This window comes from Ascaphus truei, unplaced genomic scaffold, assembly GCF_040206685.1.
Source record: "Ascaphus truei isolate aAscTru1 unplaced genomic scaffold, aAscTru1.hap1 HAP1_SCAFFOLD_826, whole genome shotgun sequence".
Lineage (NCBI taxonomy): Eukaryota > Metazoa > Chordata > Amphibia > Anura > Ascaphidae > Ascaphus > Ascaphus truei.
This window is the reverse complement of record NW_027457163.1, coordinates 104,736-113,517: the sequence shown is the minus strand read 5'-3', so window position 1 is coordinate 113,517 and position 8,782 is coordinate 104,736.

Here is an 8,782-nt window from a genome sequence, read left to right as displayed (position 1 = left end):
AACCCTAACTTTCAACCCTAACTCTTCTCTGATTGGTTAGTACCCAAATGAGTCACATACCTAAATTTTCGTATTCCCCTATAACCCTGGGCCAAACAAAAATAGAAAAATAATCTTAAGTGTCAACCCTAACTTTCAACCCTAACTTTCAACCCTAACTTTCAACCCTAACTCTTCTCTGATTGGTTAGTACCCAAATGAGTCACATACCTAAATTTTCGTATTCCCCTATAACCCTGGGCCAAACAAAAATAGAAAAATAATCCTAAGTGTCAACCCTAACTTTCAACCCTAACTTTCAACCCTAACTCTTCTCTGATTGGTTAGTACCCAAATGAGTCACATACCTAAATTTTCGTATTCCCCTATAACCCTGGGCCAAACAAAAATAGAAAAATAATCCTAAGTGTCAACCCTAACTTTCAACCCTAACTTTCAACCCTAACTTTCAACCCTAACTTTCAACCCTAACTTTCAACCCTAACTTTCAACCCTAACTCTTCTCTGATTGGTTAGTACCCAAATGAGTCACATACCTAAATTTTCGTATTCCCCTATAACCCTGGGCCAAACAAAAATAGAAAAATAATCCTAACTGTCAACCCTAACTTTCAACCCTAACTTTCAACCCTAACTTTCAACCCTAACTTTCAACCCTAACTCTTCTCTGATTGGTTAGTACCCAAATGAGTCACATACCTAAATTTTCGTATTCCCCTATAACCCTGGGCCAAACAAAAATAGAAAAATAATCCTAAGTGTCAACCCTAACTTTCAACCCTAACTTTCAACCCTAACTTTCAACCCTAACTTTCAACCCTAACTCTTCTCTGATTGGTTAGTACCCAAATGAGTCACATACCTAAATTTTCGTATTCCCCTATAACCCTAACCCTAACCCTAACCCTAACCCTAACCCTAACCCTAACCCTAACCCTAACCCTAACCCTAACTTTCAACCCTAACTTTCAACCCTAACTCTTCTCTGATTGGTTAGTACCCAAATGAGTCACATACCTAAATTTTCGTATTCCCCTATAACCCTGGGCCAAACAAAAATAGAAAAATAATCCTAACTGTCAACCCTAACTTTCAACCCTAACTTTCAACCCTAACTTTCAACCCTAACTTTCAACCCTAACTCTTCTCTGATTGGTTAGTACCCAAATGAGTCACATACCTAAATTTTCGTATTCCCCTATAACCCTGGGCCAAACAAAAATAGAAAAATAATCCTAAGTGTCAACCCTAACTTTCAACCCTAACTTTCAACCCTAACTTTCAACCCTAACTTTCAACCCTAACTCTTCTCTGATTGGTTAGTACCCAAATGAGTCACATACCTAAATTTTCGTATTCCCCTATAACCCTGGGCCAAACAAAAATAGAAAAATAATCTTAAGTGTCAACCCTAACTTTCAACCCTAACTTTCAACCCTAACTTTCAACCCTAACTCTTCTCTGATTGGTTAGTACCCAAATGAGTCACATACCTAAATTTTCGTATTCCCCTATAACCCTGGGCCAAACAAAAATAGAAAAATAATCCTAAGTGTCAACCCTAACTTTCAACCCTAACTTTCAACCCTAACTTTCAACCCTAACTCTTCTCTGATTGGTTAGTACCCAAATGAGTCACATACCTAAATTTTCGTATTCCCCTATAACCCTGGGCCAAACAAAAATAGAAAAATAATCCTAAGTGTCAACCCTAACTTTCAACCCTAACTTTCAACCCTAACTTTCAACCCTAACTTTCAACCCTAACTCTTCTCTGATTGGTTAGTACCCAAATGAGTCACATACCTAAATTTTCGTATTCCCCTATAACCCTGGGCCAAACAAAAATAGAAAAATAATCTTAAGTGTCAACCCTAACTTTCAACCCTAACTTTCAACCCTAACTTTCAACCCTAACTCTTCTCTGATTGGTTAGTACCCAAATGAGTCACATACCTAAATTTTCGTATTCCCCTATAACCCTGGGCCAAACAAAAATAGAAAAATAATCCTAAGTGTCAACCCTAACTTTCAACCCTAACTTTCAACCCTAACTCTTCTCTGATTGGTTAGTACCCAAATGAGTCACATACCTAAATTTTCGTATTCCCCTATAACCCTGGGCCAAACAAAAATAGAAAAATAATCCTAAGTGTCAACCCTAACTTTCAACCCTAACTTTCAACCCTAACTTTCAACCCTAACTTTCAACCCTAACTTTCAACCCTAACTTTCAACCCTAACTCTTCTCTGATTGGTTAGTACCCAAATGAGTCACATACCTAAATTTTCGTATTCCCCTATAACCCTGGGCCAAACAAAAATAGAAAAATAATCCTAAGTGTCAACCCTAACTTTCAACCCTAACTTTCAACCCTAACTTTCAACCCTAACTCTTCTCTGATTGGTTAGTACCCAAATGAGTCACATACCTAAATTTTCGTATTCCCCTATAACCCTGGGCCAAACAAAAATAGAAAAATAATCCTAACTGTCAACCCTAACTTTCAACCCTAACTTTCAACCCTAACTTTCAACCCTAACTTTCAACCCTAACTCTTCTCTGATTGGTTAGTACCCAAATGAGTCACATACCTAAATTTTCGTATTCCCCTATAACCCTGGGCCAAACAAAAATAGAAAAATAATCCTAAGTGTCAACCCTAACTTTCAACCCTAACTTTCAACCCTAACTTTCAACCCTAACTTTCAACCCTAACTCTTCTCTGATTGGTTAGTACCCAAATGAGTCACATACCTAAATTTTCGTATTCCCCTATAACCCTAACCCTAACCCTAACCCTAACCCTAACCCTAACCCTAACCCTAACTTTCAACCCTAACTTTCAACCCTAACTCTTCTCTGATTGGTTAGTACCCAAATGAGTCACATACCTAAATTTTCGTATTCCCCTATAACCCTGGGCCAAACAAAAATAGAAAAATAATCCTAACTGTCAACCCTAACTTTCAACCCTAACTTTCAACCCTAACTTTCAACCCTAACTTTCAACCCTAACTCTTCTCTGATTGGTTAGTACCCAAATGAGTCACATACCTAAATTTTCGTATTCCCCTATAACCCTGGGCCAAACAAAAATAGAAAAATAATCCTAAGTGTCAACCCTAACTTTCAACCCTAACTTTCAACCCTAACTTTCAACCCTAACTTTCAACCCTAACTCTTCTCTGATTGGTTAGTACCCAAATGAGTCACATACCTAAATTTTCGTATTCCCCTATAACCCTGGGCCAAACAAAAATAGAAAAATAATCCTAAGTGTCAACCCTAACTTTCAACCCTAACTTTCAACCCTAACTTTCAACCCTAACTCTTCTCTGATTGGTTAGTACCCAAATGAGTCACATACCTAAATTTTCGTATTCCCCTATAACCCTGGGCCAAACAAAAATAGAAAAATAATCCTAACTGTCAACCCTAACTTTCAACCCTAACTTTCAACCCTAACTTTCAACCCTAACTTTCAACCCTAACTCTTCTCTGATTGGTTAGTACCCAAATGAGTCACATACCTAAATTTTCGTATTCCCCTATAACCCTGGGCCAAACAAAAATAGAAATATAATCCTAACTTTCAACCCTAACTTTCAACCCTAACTCTTCTCTGATTGGTTAGTACCCAAATGAGTCACATACCTAAATTTTCGTATTCCCCTATAACCCTGGGCCAAACAAAAATAGAAAAATAATCTTAAGTGTCAACCCTAACTTTCAACCCTAACTTTCAACCCTAACTTTCAACCCTAACTCTTCTCTGATTGGTTAGTACCCAAATGAGTCACATACCTAAATTTTCGTATTCCCCTATAACCCTGGGCCAAACAAAAATAGAAAAATAATCCTAAGTGTCAACCCTAACTTTCAACCCTAACTTTCAACCCTAACTCTTCTCTGATTGGTTAGTACCCAAATGAGTCACATACCTAAATTTTCGTATTCCCCTATAACCCTGGGCCAAACAAAAATAGAAAAATAATCCTAAGTGTCAACCCTAACTTTCAACCCTAACTTTCAACCCTAACTTTCAACCCTAACTTTCAACCCTAACTCTTCTCTGATTGGTTAGTACCCAAATGAGTCACATACCTAAATTTTCGTATTCCCCTATAACCCTGGGCCAAACAAAAATAGAAAAATAATCCTAAGTGTCAACCCTAACTTTCAACCCTAACTTTCAACCCTAACTTTCAACCCTAACTCTTCTCTGATTGGTTAGTACCCAAATGAGTCACATACCTAAATTTTCGTATTCCCCTATAACCCTGGGCCAAACAAAAATAGAAAAATAATCCTAACTGTCAACCCTAACTTTCAACCCTAACTTTCAACCCTAACTTTCAACCCTAACTTTCAACCCTAACTCTTCTCTGATTGGTTAGTACCCAAATGAGTCACATACCTAAATTTTCGTATTCCCCTATAACCCTGGGCCAAACAAAAATAGAAAAATAACCCTAACTTTCAACCCTAACTTTCAACCCTAACTCTTCTCTGATTGGTTAGTACCCAAATGAGTCACATACCTAAATTTTCGTATTCCCCTATAACCCTGGGCCAAACAAAAATAGAAAAATAATCCTAAGTGTCAACCCTAACTTTCAACCCTAACTTTCAACCCTAACTTTCAACCCTAACTTTCAACCCTAACTCTTCTCTGATTGGTTAGTACCCAAATGAGTCACATACCTAAATTTTCGTATTCCCCTATAACCCTGGGCCAAACAAAAATAGAAATATAATCCTAACTTTCAACCCTAACTTTCAACCCTAACTCTTCTCTGATTGGTTAGTACCCAAATGAGTCACATACCTAAATTTTCGTATTCCCCTATAACCCTGGGCCAAACAAAAATAGAAAAATAATCTTAAGTGTCAACCCTAACTTTCAACCCTAACTTTCAACCCTAACTTTCAACCCTAACTCTTCTCTGATTGGTTAGTACCCAAATGAGTCACATACCTAAATTTTCGTATTCCCCTATAACCCTGGGCCAAACAAAAATAGAAAAATAATCCTAAGTGTCAACCCTAACTTTCAACCCTAACTTTCAACCCTAACTCTTCTCTGATTGGTTAGTACCCAAATGAGTCACATACCTAAATTTTCGTATTCCCCTATAACCCTGGGCCAAACAAAAATAGAAAAATAATCCTAAGTGTCAACCCTAACTTTCAACCCTAACTTTCAACCCTAACTTTCAACCCTAACTTTCAACCCTAACTCTTCTCTGATTGGTTAGTACCCAAATGAGTCACATACCTAAATTTTCGTATTCCCCTATAACCCTGGGCCAAACAAAAATAGAAAAATAATCCTAAGTGTCAACCCTAACTTTCAACCCTAACTTTCAACCCTAACTTTCAACCCTAACTCTTCTCTGATTGGTTAGTACCCAAATGAGTCACATACCTAAATTTTCGTATTCCCCTATAACCCTGGGCCAAACAAAAATAGAAAAATAATCCTAACTGTCAACCCTAACTTTCAACCCTAACTTTCAACCCTAACTTTCAACCCTAACTTTCAACCCTAACTCTTCTCTGATTGGTTAGTACCCAAATGAGTCACATACCTAAATTTTCGTATTCCCCTATAACCCTGGGCCAAACAAAAATAGAAAAATAACCCTAACTTTCAACCCTAACTTTCAACCCTAACTCTTCTCTGATTGGTTAGTACCCAAATGAGTCACATACCTAAATTTTCGTATTCCCCTATAACCCTGGGCCAAACAAAAATAGAAAAATAATCCTAAGTGTCAACCCTAACTTTCAACCCTAACTTTCAACCCTAACTTTCAACCCTAACTTTCAACCCTAACTCTTCTCTGATTGGTTAGTACCCAAATGAGTCACATACCTAAATTTTCGTATTCCCCTATAACCCTGGGCCAAACAAAAATAGAAAAATAATCCTAAGTGTCAACCCTAACTTTCAACCCTAACTTTCAACCCTAACTTTCAACCCTAACTTTCAACCCTAACTCTTCTCTGATTGGTTAGTACCCAAATGAGTCACATACCTAAATTTTCGTATTCCCCTATAACCCTGGGCCAAACAAAAATAGAAAAATAATCCTAACTTTCAACCCTAACTTTCAACCCTAACTTTCAACCCTAACTTTCAACCCTAACTTTCAACCCTAACTCTTCTCTGATTGGTTAGTACCCAAATGAGTCACATACCTAAATTTTCGTATTCCCCTATAACCCTGGGCCAAACAAAAATAGAAAAATAATCCTAAGTGTCAACCCTAACTTTCAACCCTAACTTTCAACCCTAACTTTCAACCCTAACTTTCAACCCTAACTCTTCTCTGATTGGTTAGTACCCAAATGAGTCACATACCTAAATTTTCGTATTCCCCTATAACCCTAACCCTAACCCTAACCCTAACTTTCAACCCTAACTTTCAACCCTAACTTTCAACCCTAACTCTTCTCTGATTGGTTAGTACCCAAATGAGTCACATACCTAAATTTTCGTATTCCCCTATAACCCTAACCCTAACCCTTCTCTGATTGGTTAGTACCCAAATGAGTCACATACCTAAATTTTCGTATTCCCCTATAACCCTGGGCCAAACAAAAATAGAAAAATAATCCTAAGTGTCAACCCTAACTTTCAACCCTAACTTTCAACCCTAACTCTTCTCTGATTGGTTAGTACCCAAATGAGTCACATACCTAAATTTTCGTATTCCCCTATAACCCTAACCCTAACCCTAACGTTTATCTCTATGGCAATGAACAGACCCGCTTATTGCCCCCCGGTCCGACCCCCCAGAGATGGACTCCAACTGGACAAGCACAGTCTCACCAAGTATGTGGAGGGCACTGATCGGATTTACATGTTTCTAAGGAACTTTGAAACGCAGTGCCGGCGGTACGGGGTGCTTCCCCAGCATAGGGTTGCACGCCTGGACCCGCTACTCTCCAGCTTGGCTAAACAGACTTTGATGGCGCTTACAGAGGAGTTTGCTGATGACTATGACCACCTGAAAGAACTTTTGCTGTTTCAGCATGGTTTTACCCCTGAAGCTTACCGGGGTAAGTTCCGGCTGGAGGAGAGGCACCCTCAGGAGACCTATGTCACTTATGTGACCCGCATGGCTTTGTATGGGTTACACTGGGTGGAGGGCTCTGAGGCCAAGACTTACCAACGCCTGCTGGACCTCATCTTTCAGGAGCAGCTCATGCAGCAGTGCCCGCCGGCGGTGAGGGCTTTTGTGTATGATAAAAAGCCCAAGACCTACACCGAGGCGGCGAGGATGGCAGATGACTATGTGGTCAGCCGGTCCCAGATGACCGCCAAGGTACCAGCCAAAGCGGTAACCCCACCGGCGCCGGCCAAGAAAGCTGTGAGTACCCCCCAGTGGACCCAAAAGCCGCCTGCGGGCAGCGGGTCACAGAAGGTGGGAGAGCTCCGGCATGAGCGCCAGTGCTACAATTGCAACAGCACTGGTCACATCAGACCAGATTGCCCGGAACCCCTGCGTTCCAACGGACCCTATCGAGGGCAACGCACCCCAGCTGCAAAGCCGGTAGCCCGCGTGCGGGTGGCTTCCACCAAAGAACCAGGACCGGTCATGGAAACAACTCCCAGCGAGACGTCCCATGTCACCCCTACCCCGGTTTCTTCAGTGCCTACAGCCAGGAGCGGAGGACATCACAGCGCAGACCTGCAGCAGACGGACGGCAGGAGCAAGCATCTCACCCCGGTCACAGTCGGTGACCGGCAAGCAGTTGGCTTACTTGATTCAGGAGCTGCAGTGACCCTGGTCCGACCTGATATGGTCCGGCCAGAGGAATTGATCCCAGGCCCTGGGATACAGATCACTGTGGCTGACGGAGAGCCACGTTTCCTGCAGGTGGCCCGCATTTTTTTGGATTGGGGGGTGGGCAAGGGTGTGCGGGAGGTGGGGGTTTTACCAGGTTTGGATGCTGAAATTCTTTTGGGCAATGACCTGGGACCGATGACCTGCACCTACGACCGTGTGCCCCAGCCCGCTGCAGTGGCGGCGGTTACCCGGAGCCAGACCGCGGCAATGTCGGCGGTGGCCACCCCAGTCCCCCAGCCTTTGGGACCAACGTTAGCGGAGGGCACAGAGGAGCCCAGGGAGGTAAGCCAGGATCAGTTGCAACCACAGGCTGACTTACTGTTCCCCCTTACCGTGTCCCCTTCCCCTGACAATGACATGACTGGGGGGGGGGCAGATTTAGGAGCCCAGTTTAGGGAGGCAGTGAAGGCAGACCCTACCCTGGCCGGCGTGAGACTTCGGGCGTCCGAATCTCAGGCAGGGGAGGGCACTGAGCGCTGCCTATGGCATAAGGGACTCCTATACAGAGAAGAAGGGAACCCGAGAATAGAGAAGGGATTGACCGGTAAGCGACAGCTAGTAGTACCCCAGGGGTACCGACAGCAATTGTTACGGGTAGCTCACTCTATTCCGTTAGCGGGACATCAGGGGGTCACCAGAACGCGAGCCCGGTTATTGCAGCGTTATTTCTGGCCGGGGGCATCCAGGGATGCGGCTGATTTCTGCCGCTCCTGTGATGCCTGCCAGCGAGTAGGTAAGGCGGGCGACCGTGTGAAGGCACCCCTGAGACCCCTACCGATAATAGGGGAACCCTTCCAGAAGGTAGCGATGGACCTGATAGGACCCCTCATGATTCCTAGCAGGTCAGGGAAGTGCTACATCCTCACGGTGGTGGATTTTGCCACCCGGTACCCTGAGGCGGTAGCGCTGGGCACCATAA